We start from the raw sequence: 15,497 nt of genomic DNA on the forward strand, positions 1-15,497 counted from the left end.
CTGACATGGGACTGCATCCCAGGACCCTGGGATCATAACCTGAGCCAAAGCCAGATGCTTAACCCACTGAGCCACCCAGATGCCCCAAGGCTGGAGTTTCTAACCGTGAAGACAGACTCTGTCTGTGATGGAAGCCTCTGTGTTCTGAGGAAGGAAGAGCTGAGAGGTGATGATGAGCTCCTGAACACACTGAACGCTGGACCATCCAATAATTCAACTGAATTAACATCTTTATAACATGAAATGAACCCAAGCATTTTCTCTCAAACCAACTTGCTATTTGACCCAGTTCAACCTTTGCTGTTTCAAAACCACATCAAGAGAAAAATCTTTGTGACCTTGGATTGGGCCGAGTTCTTAGATACAACATCTAAAGCATGAGCCATTAAAGAAAAAATGAGTAAGCTGGACTTCAACAAAATTTTTAAATTCTGTTCTCTGAAAAACTGGTTAAGAGAATGAAAAGATAAGCCACAGTCTGGGAGAAAATATGTGCCAATCACCTACCTGACACAGGATTTATATCTAGAATGTAGAAAAGAACTTTCAAAATTCAATTAAAAAAAATAAATAAACCAAAAAGAAAAAAAAAATGGGGGAAAGACACTTTACCAAAGAAGATATACAGGTGGCAAATAAGTACATGAGAAGATGTGCATCATTACCAGTCATTACAGAAATGCATATTCAAACTACAATCAGACACCACCACACACCTAATAGAATGGCTTAAAAAAAAAAAAAACCCACCAAATTTGACAATAAGAAGTACTGATGGGAACTGGGAGCAACTGGAACTCTCACAAACTGCAGGGGGTAATGCGATATGGTTCAGCCCCTGAAGTGGACTGAATAAGTGTCCCCCTCAAAACTCTTGTCCACTCTGAACATCAGGATGTGACCTTTGGAACTAGAGTCTTTGCAGATATAATTAGTTAAGATGAGGACATCACTCATTAGGGTGGGCTCTAAATCCAATGACAGGTGTCCACAAAAGAAGAAGAAAGGACACAAACAGACGACGAGAGAAGACCATGTGAAGACTGAGACAGAGATTGAAGTAACACAGCTGCTAGCCAAGGAATGCAACAGATTGCCAGGAGCCACTAAAGGGAAGAAGAAGCAAAGAAAGATTCTCCCACAGAGCCTTTGAAGGGAGTGTAGCCCTGTCCATACCTCAACTCCAGACTTCTAGCCTCCACAACTGTGAGAGAATAAAGTGCTGGGGTTTTTTGTTTTGTTTCTTTTTTCATTTTTAATTTAAATACAATTTAATGGACATATATTATTAATTTCAGAGGTAGAATTTAGTGTCTCATCAGTTGCATAGAATGCCCAGTGCTCTTTCCATTTTTTTGTTGTTTTTATTTTTAAATTTTATTTATTTATTTGACAGACAGAGATCACAAGCAGGCAAAGAGGCAGGCAGAGAGAGACGGAGAAGCAGGCTCCCTGCTGATCAGAGAGCCCGATGCAGGACTCGATCCCAGGACCCTGGGATCATGACCTGAGCTGAAGGCAGAGGCTTTCACCCATTGAGCCACCCAGGCGCCCCTCAAGTGGCCTTCTTACTGTCTATCATTCAGTTACCCCATCCCCCCCCACCCACTTCCCCGCCAGCAACCCTGTTTGATCCCTATAGTTAAGAGTCTCTCGTGCTTTGTCTCCCTCTCTGTTTCATCTAATTTTATTTTCCCTTACATTCTTCTATGTTCATCTGTTTTGCTTCTTAAATTCCACAGATGAGGACACCAGGGTGGCTCAGTCAGTTACCTGTCTGCCTTCAGCTAAGGTCATGATCCCAGAGTCCTGGGATCCAGTCCCACATTGGACTCCCTGAGCAGGGAGCCTGCTTCTTCCTCACCCTCTCCCCCTCCTCCCTGTTCGTGCTCTCTCTCAAATAAATAAATAAATAAATAAAATCTTTTTAAAAATTCTGCATATGGGTGAAATCATATATTTGTCTTTCTCTGACTGACTTCTTTCACTTAGCATAGTACCTTCTAATTCCAAGGGTGCTATTATTTTAAGCCATAAGTTTGTATTAATCTGTTACTATAGCTTTAAGAAATTGAAGAAAAAAAAAACCAGTTTGACAGTTTCTCAACAAATTAAACCTGAATTTATCCTGTAACTCAGAAATCCCACTCCTAGATATCTACCCAAGGGAAAACTTACATTCACACAAAAACTTTCACATGAACTGTTTATAGCAGCTTTATTTGTAACCACCAAAAACTGGAAACAACCCAAATGTCCTTCAAATGGTGAATGGGTAAACAAAGTATGGCACATGCATACTATGGAACAAAAAAGGAAGAAACACAAGAACATGGAGAAATATCAAATGTATTATGCTAAGTGAAAAAAGCCACACTTCAAAGGGCAATACCATATGTTTCTCTTTATATGACATTCTAGAAAATGCAAAAAACTGTAGGGACAGAGAGCAGATTAATGATCAGGGACTGAGGGTCAAAAGAGGGACTGACTTGGGTGCCTGGGTGGCTCAGTGGTTAAGCCGCTGCCTTCGGCTCAGGTCATGATCTCAGGGTCCTGGGATCGAGTCCCGCAACGGGCTCTCTGCTCTGCAGGGAGCCTGCTTCCTCCTCTCTCTCTCTCTCTCTGCCTGCCTCTCTGCCTACTTGTGATTTCTCTCTGTCAAATAAATAAATAAAATCTTTAAAAAAAAAAAAAAAAAAAGAGGGACTGACTAGAGGGGGCAGCATGAGAAGGGAATTTCTCGAGGGGCAAAATTGTTCTTTGTCCCAAGGGTGGTAGTAGTTATACAACTCTATGCATTTGTCAAACCCACAGAAGTTTATACAGCAAAGAGTGAATTTTACCAAATGTAAATTATATCAATCAATCAATCAATCAATCTACATCAAAGATGTAGAAGCAGCTTGCCAGTATAAAATGTTTGTGTATTTGCTTTTAAAGTTATGCACTGTTGGGGCGCCTGGGTGGCTCAATGGGTTAAGCCACTGCCTTCGGCTCAGGTCGTGATCTCAGGGTCCTGGGATTGAGTCCTGCATCCGGCTCTCTGCTCAGCAGGGAGCCTGCTTCCTCCTCTCTCTCTGCTTGCCTCTCTGCCTACTTGTGATCTCTCTGTCAAATAAATAAATGAAATCTAAAAAAAAAAAAAAGTTATGCACTGTTATGATGGCAAAATATTCATTTGCATATTTGTTTGATACACCTAAGGTCACCAAAATTTCCTTCAACAACAATTTAGTTGAAAACATCAAGCATCACCCCTACTCAATGGTTTCCTGTCCAGTGAAGGAGACTAATAGGAGCTCATAGTATTGACAGTGTGGAGGGCTTCAACAGGAACCACTCTTGAGCTGTTGTGATAATAAATCAGATTTGTGTAATTTTCTCAAAATAGAAAATAACCTCAAAACATCCATCTGAAAAAATAAGATCACAAAAAGAGGAAGGTGGAGGAGGATGCAAAACTGTCTGAATAGTAACAAACCTTAGAAAAATTAAGTACTAAATGTGAAAGGAAAAAATGGGTTTCAGTGTATCTATTACCAGATCAGTCTGACTGTGGGTTACCAACTGAGAAATGTTTGCTAGTACAGATTTCTAACCTTTTACCTAAAAGAGAACAGTGTTTTTAAGCTCCAATGACACCTGATCTTTGACAGAGACAGGCATATAGTTCTTGAAAAAATAGGATCTGGGGTTAGATAATCTTAGTTTTAATCTTAGATAAACTACCAGATTTGTAACCTTGGCCAAATCACTTAACCTGTAAAATGTGGATATTAAAATCTATATTAGAGACTTGTCAAATGAATCATATAACATAACGTGTAGTAGTATTTGGAAGACAATAGTACTATCTGCAAGATAATAAACCTCAGTCAAAACAATCTTGAAAAAGAACAGAGTTGGAAGACTCAAGTGTCACAATTTCAAAACTTACCACAGAGCTACCGTAACCAAAATAGCACAGGATTATCATAAAGATAGACACCTAGACCAGTGGAATAGAACTGAGAGACCAGAAACAAACCCTTGCATCAATGGCCAGTGCTCTTTGACAGGGATGCCAAGACTATTAGATGGGGGAATAAAGAAGCTCTTTAACAAATGGTGCTGAGACAATGTGATATCTGCCTGCAAAAGGATGAAGTTGGACCCCCACCTCATGCCAAATATAAAGACTAACTCAAAATTTATCAATGACCCAGATATAAGAGCTTAAATCATAAAACTCTTAGAAGAAAACATAGGGCTAAATCTTTATGACCACAGATCTGGTAGTACATTCTTAGATATGACACTGAAAGCATGAGCGACAAAAAAAAAAAGCAGGTTGGGCTTCATCAACATTTAAAATTGTTGTATGTTCAAGGGCATTACCAAGAAAGTGAAAAGAACCTATGCTGTGGGAAAAAATAAGTGCAAATCATATACCTGATAAAGATTGGTAAATGATATGATTAGCTTATCCAGAAAATGTAACGAACTCTTACAACTCAACAACAAAAAGGCAAACAACCCAATTTAAGAAGGATAAAAGACTTAAACAGACACTTCTCCAAAGAAGAGATATAGATTGCAAATAAGCACATGGAAAAAATATTCAACATCATTAGCCACTAGAGAAATGCAAATCAAAACCACAATGAAATAGCGTTCACATCGACAAAGATGACAATTTGAAGAAAAAAAAAAGGAATATAACAAGTGTTGATGAGGTTGGAGAAATTGGAATCCTTTGACTTTGCTGGTGGGAATGTAAAATGGTATAGCTCCTATTCAAAACAGTCTGGCAGTTCCTCAAATTTTTAAACAAAGAACTACCATATGACCCAGCAATTTTACTCCTAGGGACACACCGAAAATAACTGAAAACAAGTACTCAAGTACTTGTACACACATATTCATAGCAGCACTATTCACAATAGCCAAAAGGTGGAACCAATCCAAATATGTACCAACTGGTAAATGAATAAGCAAATTATATATACATACAATGGAACATCATTCGTCCACAAAAAAGAATGCTATATTGATACATGCTACAGTGCAGATGAACCTAAAAACTATGCTAATGTTCTAGAAGCTAGACCCAAAGAAGACCACACCTTGTATTATTCCATGTATGTGAAATATCCAAAAAAGATAAGCCCATAGAGAAGAAAGCAGATGGTTTCCAGGAACTGGACAAAAGAGGGAATGGGGAAGTGCCTGCTTATTGGGTACAGGGTTTTATACTGGAAAAACAGAAATATTTGGAACAGAATAAAAGTGGTAGTTGCAACAACATTGTGATTGCACTAAATGCCACTGAATTGTTTACTTTTAAGTAATTAATTTTTTTAAAGATTTTATTTATTTATTTGACAGAGAGAGATCACAAGTAAGTAGAGAGGCAGGCAGAGAGAAAGAAAGGGAAGCAGGCTCCCCGCTGAGCAGAGAGCCCAATGCCCAGCATGATGCCAGGACCCGGGCATCGACTTGAGCTGAAGGCAGAGGCTTTAACCCACTGAGCCACCCAGGCACCCCTTAAGTGATTAATTTTATATTATATGGATTTCACCTAAATAAATAAAAATTGTTAATTAGATCTAGAAAACATTTATCTTTACTATAAATATTAAGAGATTTGAAAAAATGGAAAAAATATAAGCCTCCAGTAAATTTGCTATTCTGTTAATCTGAGGTTTGCCCAATACATACACTTAAGTATTATAATTTAAAATATGGATGGACTGGAGGGGAGGACACGTGCTCTGCCATGTCAGATGATTCAGACAGGGAAGCACATAAAGTTTCCTAAATTTTGTGCTTCTTAAAGTCGGTGCTTTGTACATTCTGCTAGCCCCTTTATCTGTGTTATAAGAGTTATGAACAGGAAGACCCAGTTATGGTAGAATCTCATGTGAAGGCTAGCTCTTTACTCAAAAAGCTAACCCACACCTTGGGAGAAGGAGAAAGTTGATTATATGGAAGGATGACCAGGAGCTTTCCTTCTTGGGCTGCAGAAAACAAATTCTGGTCCTTACACTAAGCTACAGATGTATGAAATACAGAAACCAAATTGTAAGAGCATTAGAAGTTACCCAAAAGCCAATATACTTTTAGACATTTAATATAGAAAAAGGACCATAAAGTAAGGATTACCAAATGAATGGGATACTCAGATATTTTAAGGAAATTTTTTATTTATTTCTTCACTTCATACTGTGGGGCAAAATAAATTCCAGGTAGATTAAGAGTTAAATGTAGAGAGAGAAGGGGGATTGAGGAGAAGGAAGAGAGGTGGCCAACCACAGACCTGTCTGGGGTGGCAGAGTCACCTGTATGAAATGAGATGAGATGGCCGAGGCACAGCCTCTATGGGAAAGGAAGGACATGGTGAGGGAGAGATGACAGCTCTGCGGATGGGATGTCAGATAATGTCATTTGCTCAGGACACTGATTATTGTTCTAGCCACATGACACGGGGGGATGAAGCAGGCACATGAGGCCAAGGATGAAAATGAGGAAAGAAGAGGCCGCTGGGAGGTTATTCTATAAACAGGGCTGCCTTAGGTGATCATTTATAACTTTGGAATGTCCATGTGTCATTAAACATTTTGCTGTGGACTGTTTGGTTAAGAGCTTTTGTAAAGCCAAACTCAGGAACTGAAATGGTATGGAACCATTATGCAGCAAGAAAATCACAATTATACTTGGAACAGAAAAAGGTTTGTCTTTAAATATTGGAAATCCAAAGGATATCCCCCCCCAACCTCTGGTCTTCAAAGTCACACTACTGCATCTTACTCAAATTTATATACCCGTGCTTCTCAAAGTCCCCTGGCACATAGTAGGTACTCAGTAAATGTTTGTGGAGGGAATGGTTGAATTAATTTAATAATCTGGTAGAAGAACAGTAATCAACTGAGGATGCTTTCCTGAGAACTCTTCCCTAGGGTGAGCTGTGATAGGCTTTTCTAGAGACTGAGCTTTGACTCAACCCTAGAACTGAGAGCAAGTAGAAGAGGCAGGCCAGATCAGGAATTTACCAGAAGGCCCATGGAATGAGAGACTCCTTGTACCCTTCAACACCTCAAGTGTATAACCACTGAAATTTAAGATATTAATGTGTATTAACGTGTTATTTATGTATTTATTTATGTATTTAAGAGAGAGAGAGAGTGAGTGAGCACAAGCAACAGGGAGCAGCAGAGGGAGGGGAAAAGCAGGCTCCCGGGTGAGCAGGGAGCCTGATGTGGGGCTCGATCCCAGAACCTCCAGAACATGACCTGAGCCAAAGGCAGACGCTTAACCACCTGAGGCAGCCAGGCACCCCTGTGCATCTAGGACTCTTAGAATTACATACTGAGCATGACTTTTTTTTTTTTTTTTTTAAAGATTTTATTTATTTATTTGACAGAGAAAGATCACAAGCAGGCAGAGAGAGGAGGAAGCAGGCTCCCTGCTGAGCAGAGAGCCTGATTCGGGCCTCGATCCCAGGACCCTGAGATCATGACCTGAGCCGAAGGCAGCGGCTTAACCCACTGAGGTACCCAGGCGCCCCTGAGCATGACTTTTAAATAAATAAGCACCTGGTTACAATATGTGAACAGTGATATTATTTTTAAATGTTCATAAATTTTAGTACAGTTTTTTATGTTCAGATGCATTATTTAAGGTAGCATGAAAATTCATACAATCAACTACTGCACACAACAGCTGGAATGAACAAATAACATCACACAATAACACGGATGAATTTTACCAACAAAAAAAGCAAATGAAAAGAGCATCTGGGTGGCTCAGTCGTTAAGCGTCTGCCTTCAGCTCAGGTCATGATCCCAGGGTCCTTGGGATAGAGCCCTTCATCGCATCGGGCTCCCTGCTTGGTGGGGGCGGGGGGAGCCTGCTTCTCCCTCTCCCACTCCCCCTGTTTGTGTTTCCTCTCTCACTGTCTCTCTGTCAAATAAATAAAATCTTTTTTAAAAAATAAATAAATATGGGACACCTGGGTGGCTCAGTTGGTTGGACGACTGCTTTCGGCTCAGATCATGATCCTGGAGTCCCGGGATCGAGTCCCGCATCGGGCTCCCAGCTCCATGGGGAGTCTGCTTCTCCCTCTGACCTTCTCCTCGTTCATGCTTTCTCTCACTGTCTCTCTCTCAAGTAAATAAATAAAATCTTAAAAATAAATAAATAAATAAATAAATAATAAAAAAGTAAGTGAAGGAAGCAAGAGGCAAAAGAGAACATACTGCAGGATTCTATTTATATAAAGTTCAAAAATCAGCAGGTGAATCTATGTTGTTTAGAATCAGGATTGTGACAGGGCTCCTGGCTGGTTCAGTCAGTAGAACATACGACTCTTGATCTCAGGATTGTGAGTTTGAGACCCATGTTGGGTGTAGAGATTACTTGAAAAAATGAAATCTTGGGGCACCTGGGTGGGTCAGTCATTAACTGTCTGCCTTCGGCTCAGGTCCTGATGCCAGGATTCTGGGATCAAGCCCCACAGGGGCTCCCTGCTCAGCAGGAACCCTGCTTCTTCTTCTTCCACTCCCTCTGCAAGTGTTCCCTCACTCTCTCTGTCAAATAAATAAAAATAAAATCTTTTAAAAATAAGTAAATAAATAATTAAATAAAATCTTTAAAAAATAAGATCTTAAAAAACATTTAGGATCAGGATAGTGGTTTTCATTGGGATGGCCTTGGGGACAATGACCCAGAGAGCGGTAAAAAGGTGGCTTCTAGGTGCGCCTGGGTGGCTCAGTCGGTTAAGCATCTGCCTTGGGTTCAGGTCGTGAACCTAGCTAGGGTCCTGGGATCAAGTCCTGCAACAGGCTCCCCGCTCCATGGGAAGCCTGCTTCTCCCTCTGCCTCTGCCTCTCTCTGTCTCTCCGTCTCTCATTAATAAATTTTAAAAAAGGGCGGGGGTGCTTCTAGAGATCCAATAGTTCCATGTTCCGTATCATTATATGGATTCCAGTTATGTGGCAATCACTTTGTGAGCCATACACCCATGATTGTGAACTTCTTGAATGTAAGCTATACTCTTAACAAGAAGTTTCCTTAAAAATTGAAATAAAAATAAAATTGACACCATTTTAAAAATTGATTTCATTTGTTAAAAATACATATTTTGTAAACATGATACTTGAAAAAACTTTCTGAAAAGTAAAACCATACAAATGTAAAGAAATTTTAGTGTCTCATGTTCACACAGGACAGATAATACTGAATAATGGCTTAGATTCAGAACAGTATGTTCCAGAAATGGCAGGCTTATATTCCCTGGTTGCCATTAGCACTGTGCTTTTCTTAATGCCTGAAATAACATCTAAAGGAGGGGCACCTGCTTCAGGCAAAATGGCATTTGGGTGATTTTAAAGACCTTAATGAGGTCAGGTAATTGCTTAGTGAAGCCAAAAATGTTACTTTCAATTAACTAATTAACAGCACCATACATCATCATAACTATCTCACTCCCTTCCACCTACGTACCATAGAGTCATTATATGGGAGGCAGTTGTCTAAGAAACCACTTCCTCTGGACGTCTGAGCCTGCACTCAGGGGCCATTTTTTAAACATTTATTGAATTAGTCTGGTCTAATTTACAATTAATGTAAAGTCTGTAGTAATGCAGATTCCATAAGCAGCTAAGGAAGGCGAAAACTTTGAACCAGGTTGTGAAGCAAACACATTTTATGTTCCTTCTACAATTGTTTCTTTGCAATCCATGAAATACTTCAAGAAATCATTTTAAAACATTGGAGTTTTCCTGCTTCCAGCTGCTAAATGGATGATGTCAATAAAAATAGTAGTAATAACCACAAATGGTGTCAGTTTTCAGGAATATAGGTGTATTCCAAACAAACCTCTTGATTGAAACTGAGAAGTGTGAATGTGAAATTGAATGAAATTGCCAAATCTGAAGGGAAAAACAACCAATACAAACCCACAAAAGCACTTCCTCTTCATATTCATGTCGGTAAAAAGAGGGGGAAGCTCATCTTCTTTTAGTGCTTGTAGGCTTAAATAGACTTAACACGTACCCCACCCCCCACCCCACCCCTGCTGCAGCCCAGCAGATTCTCCAGGGCTTGCAGGCCCTGTCCTGCTCTCTGCTGTGCTCCTGGAGCCATCCAGGAAAGCCGTGTTCCTGTGGCCAATGAGTAGGAAACATAACAACAGTGCACAACTCAGAAAAGGGGAGAAATGTCTCCCCTCTCCACTGGGGAAGGCAAATGGTTTTCACTCTTCATTCTGTGGTACAACATTTATTAAAAGCTTACCACATGCCAAACACAGTGCTAGATACAATGGATGCTACAGTAAGCCCTTGCGCTGTTCTGTGTTCAGAGAACCTTGTGGAAAATTCATCGGTGAGTCAGACGGGGAGTAAATGTAATAGTACTTAACACTGTATTTAATAAGAACACTGAACAACACAGACCAGTGGCAGAACTTTTTTTAACACCCTGAAAAGCATGAAGCATATTTTATAATGCTTGGGTCCTCAGAAAACTGGAATCGTGCTCCAGTTTATTGGTTTCCTGGCAAAATAGAATGATGGGCTACAGAGACAAAAACTGCATATCTCCTATACTGTATTGCAAGTCCTTCCAGGTTTTTTTTTTTTTTTTAACATTTTAAAAATTTTATTTATTGGGGCGCCTGGGTGGCTCAGTGGTTAAGCCTCTGCCTTTGACTCAGGTTATGATCTCAGGGTCCTGGGATGGAGCCCCGCATTGGGCTCTCTGCTAATAAATGAAAATTACAGTAAATGAAATAAAAGAAAGCAAATTGTGGGAGGGGAATGGGAAGAGGGGGTTGTGATTTTAGACAGTGATTTTAGGGTGGCGAGGGAAGTCCAAGCCTGGAGGACCTGAGAGTGCCAGCCCTCAGGTTTTCTGGGGGAACAGAATTCCAGAGGGAGGAAAGTGCAAATCTAAAAGCCAAGAGAGGGGCACCTAGGTGGCTCAGTGGGTTAAGCCTCTGCCTTCGGCTCAGGTCATGATCTCCAGGTCCTGGAATTGAGCCCCGCATTGAGCTCCCTGCCTGCCTCTCTGCCTGCTTCTGATCTCTGTCTGTCAAATAAATAAAATCTTAAAAAAAAAAAAAAAAAAAAAAAAAAAAGCCAAGAGATCTGCGTGACTGGAGGCGGACAATACCACTCCATAATCACTTCTTCAAAATTCTGGAGTCCTAAACCTCTGAAGATTCTAGTCATACTTACTCCCTGCCTTCTTTCATCTCCAGCACACACACACCCCCAACCCCAACCCACTCTCCTTCCCTACCCTCCCCCCCCATCACGCCCATCACATCCCAACCCTACTCAGGGCTTAACTCCTAGAGGGATAAGTATTATTATTTTCTTAAATAGGCTCCAGATGGGTCTTGAACTCAGGACCCTGAGCTCAAGACCTGATCTGAGATCAAGAGTGGAATGCTTAACCAGCTGAGCCACCCAGGCATTCCAGAGGGACAAATATCATTACTTTCACTATTATTACTTATCCTGGTCCAAAAGGCGGGGGTGGGGTGGGGGGGAGCTAAACTAAAGAACTGTCTTTGGAGGGATAAGGGTAGTGTATTAGGAGTCTAGCAACATCTTCCTCAAACCTAGAATTTCCATCTGAAAACTGAACATTTCTGTATATTTGAAGAAAATCTTGGCCCTAATTGTGACATCTAAAGAACTGAGACTAGTCATTTTTTATTCTTAATGGGGAAATAAAATGAATGAGGAAGAGAAATCCTGAAAGGGGGCGGGGGTGCAATTAGGTGGAGTGGAGAAAGGAAATGATTAAAAAGAAACAAATAGGCAAGGAAGGATGAAGGGCAGAATTAAACTACAAAAGGAAAATATAAACAAGTTTCATGGAGACAAACTCAACAGGCATTTCTCTTCCTGCAAGTATCTTGGGAGGGTCGTACCGTTAACATTTTCCTGCAGTTGTCTTTGGAGGGTGATGAGATTTTTGAATAAGATTCTGAATGATACCAAACTTCCCTTTCAAATTAGAAAAAATTCTAACGATTAGAAAATATGCTTTCGTTCTTTCTTTCTTTCTTCTTCTTCTTTTTCTTCTTCTTTTTTAAGTGAGAAGCCGTCTCATCGGCTTTCATCTGGAAAATCGCTTGAAATTGCCAGTGACCTTCCCTCCCCTTTTCTTTTTTCTTTTCTTTTTTTTTTTAAGTAGCTACACGGAAAAGTGTTCAGCCCCCTCGAAAACCTCGCGGCAATCGCCGGATGTTCCAAAGTCAAGATCCTCTGCAGACAGGAAATGCCTTTGCCAGCTCCAAGGTCTCCTCCCCGCAGCCCTCTCCATTGTCTGCAGAGATTTGTGTACATCCGACTGAAGAGCTTTACCACCAACTACCGCGAATCAAAGAGCTACCTTAAAAGAAGGGAGTCAGTGAGGGCTTTCTAGTTTTTCTAGCTAACACTTGGCGCCCACTGTATGTATCCCAGGGATCATGTTTGCTCTCAGGTGAAGAGCTCACCTCTCTAGGAACTGCACTGAGAATTCACATTTCCCAAGGCCCCCATCCAGAATGGTTGGGAATGGAAGAATAGAAGAGCCATTCTTCCAGCCCAGCTCTTAGCCATTATGGTATAATTCCTGACATTGGAGTCCTCTCAGCCAGACCTGAAAGGGTAGCTGCAGTTTTGAACCTTGGATCTCAGATATTTTGGTGGGTGATAGGAATCTCCAAAATGCTTGTTTTGGGGATTTAACAACAATACCAAAAAATGATTCAAGGAACAGAATTCCATTAGACAAATACAGAGTCCAGCTGGAATTTCATGAAAACCAAAGTGAAGGAAGGGAAATGTTGGGACAACATCTGATTATTTTTACTACAAGATAGCAGATTCCTAACCACTTAGAAACATCCTGGGTGACTGGTTCTCCACATTCTGTCCCATGTTGTCAAGAGTCACAAAAGTCTCACCTCCACTCACAGAGTTAAAAGATCATGGACTGTTAGATTTTAAAGAAAAATCGAAAGGGTGGGCTTTTGAACCTGAGTTCCACAAGGCCGTGTAACTGGAATGAGAATTTTGGTAAGGGCAGTCTATCCTCAACAAAGTGCACTTCCCCCAAGTCCAAATACATTTTCTTGAATCTCTGCCCTGCCTCCATTAAGTAAAATGAATATTCACAGCAATGAAACCACCAAAGGGGAAAAAAAAAAAAGGTTGTCAGAAATGTTGAAAGAGAATAGGTACTTTCACTATCAGAGATGGTTTCCTCTTTTCCCACAAGATGTTTTATCAGCTTTCACCCTGAGAAAACCATAAAAAGTAAGAAAAAGAAACCTTATGCAATAGTTCTCTAAATAAAATACTACACAGCGGACTAGTCATCCCTAAAAGTGATGTTGTTTAAAGAGTCAAAGTACATCATCCAACAAAATCAATATCCTATTAAGTTAGAAAGGCTTCTGAATATCAAAGACCAACGAACTGAATAACTTAAAGTATAAGTACATGACCCAGGGGATTAATCACACACTGTCATGGTGAAATTAGGGCAATTCTTCCAATCATTAACGTTTTGCTTACAAAAATGTGCTTTTCTGTTTGTCTTTCTGCTAAATGATAACCGTTTTCAAGTTGAATCTCCTGATAAAAAGAGTTAAAAACAAGACAGGAGTTGTGCTGTAAAGGTCATACATGCTGCTTCAACATGAAATAGCCAAAAGACAAACAAATGAAAAAATGCCTGGACTGTAGGAAGAATTTGTAAATATCCATTGGCAATTTGCAATGGGACATTTTGAAAACAGTTAATGCCAACCCGTACCCTAAGAATACGTACTTCTCTGGTGTACATACTCTTGATTCTTAAGACTATGTTTAGATTCAGAATATGAGCAACTGGAAGAAGGGTTAGGAATAACTTTAAGCTAGAAAACATCCTGGATTCAAGAAACTGTCTACTTTAAAACAGTATTACACCCTTCAACTTTTCTAGTGTCAATCAATACATAAACCTGTATTTCTCAGCCTCATCATCATGATACAGTTATTCTCAAGAATAAACATTAACCAGAGGTTATCTCCAAGAGCGAAACACACACGAACTGATTTCAGGATTGCTTTAATTCAATTAGTAGGCCACAGGCCTCCCATTCTCCAAAAGTCTGATAGACAGTCCCATTTTCCAACGAGACTGATTATGACCCTTGAAACCTAGAGGTAAATTGTCAGGAAGAATCTGAGAGTTTGGAGCCTCAGCTACTAGGTCTACTTTGGGCTCCAACACTGAGAAGACACAGAGAATAAAGAGCTTGAACTGAGTTGGGAGTTTGGGGACTGGAAAGGATCACATAGGTCAACTAAACCATCTCCATTCCACAGAGGAGAGAACTGAGGCCAAGAACTGAAACTCCAACCCAAATTATTAAACTTCCAGGCCTATTCACACTTCTCTGCTTAAGGACCTGGTGCTAGTTTTCTCAGAAATTCAAATTTGCAGGCATTTCCAGGGACCTTCTTGGAATCTAAGAAGGCAGGCTGTAACAACTCCTTAAAAGCAATAACCTTTTCACTCTGTCTTCACTGGAGTGCCCATGTCTGGGGAACCATAGCCCTGGTCAGCCATGCCAGGGGCAGAGTCATTCCACCGGGGGCCCTCAGTCAGGAGGCACCCACTGCCACAAACAACTAGAGGCTTCCATGCAGGCCCAGACTAGAGGAAGAGATTTCTGGATCTCTCCCCCAACAGGCCTAGAATGTCATTTTCCTGGAATGTCAGGAACCTGAGGGCTCCACTAGGCAAGCAGCTGGGCCAGCCAGAAACCTCAGGCCATCCTTCCTCTCAGCCCCACACCCCCCCTTACCTGGCACTGCCATTCGCCCCTCTCACAGTAGCCCTTCCTCGGGCCTGCCAGGGTCCCACAGCCGACTCTGGCTCCCACCGGCCTAGACGCCCCGCCCCGCTTCCCTCTTTGTCCATTTCATTCCTCCCGGCCCCCTGCTCCTACCCTGGTTGGAGTTATTGGGAGAAGCGAAACAGGTGGGAGGGGAGTGAGGGGTATGCGGGCCCACCTGCTTCTACTCGAGGAGCGCCTTAGAACGGCGGTTCTCAAAGCACGGTCCTCCTCCCAGCAGCTCTGACATCACCTGAGCACGTGCTGAAGTGCAAATTCCCGGTCCCACCCCAGACCTACCAAGTCAGAAACTCTGGCGACACGGTTGGCCAAGAGTTTCGAGAAGCTCTGCGGGCGCTTGTGACGCTCGCCGAAACTGGAGACCCGCGGTCTCCACACCAGCTACCGCCCCGCTCTCCCCCGGCAGGCTACCCCCCTCACCCCTCCGCGGACCCCCCTACCCGGGCTTAGCCGCCAAGGGATGACGCAGTGTTGACTCACGCCGGTCAAGGACGGCGGCCCGGGCCAGCCTGGGAGCCGAGGCAAATCGATGGGGTTCGGCGGCCCCGCGCTCCCCGGCGCAGCCGGCCTCGGCCCGGGCTTTTCCAGCCACCTGGCGCGCCGG

At 41.8% G+C, this 15,497-nt stretch overlaps 1 protein-coding gene across 1 annotated transcript in view; it reads right to left on the reverse strand.

Annotated features, from left to right (window-relative positions):
• Positions 1-15,269, reverse strand: part of EXOC6 (exocyst complex component 6) — a 364,257-nt gene extending 348,988 nt beyond the window's left edge. The window contains exon 1 of the mRNA XM_059169437.1: positions 15,173-15,269. The gene's annotated coding sequence lies outside the window, so the exon portion shown is untranslated. The remainder of the gene's footprint in view (positions 1-15,172) is intronic.
• Between the last annotated feature and the right edge of the window lie 228 nt (positions 15,270-15,497).

This window comes from Mustela lutreola, chromosome 4 (assembly GCF_030435805.1).
Source record: "Mustela lutreola isolate mMusLut2 chromosome 4, mMusLut2.pri, whole genome shotgun sequence".
Lineage (NCBI taxonomy): Eukaryota > Metazoa > Chordata > Mammalia > Carnivora > Mustelidae > Mustela > Mustela lutreola.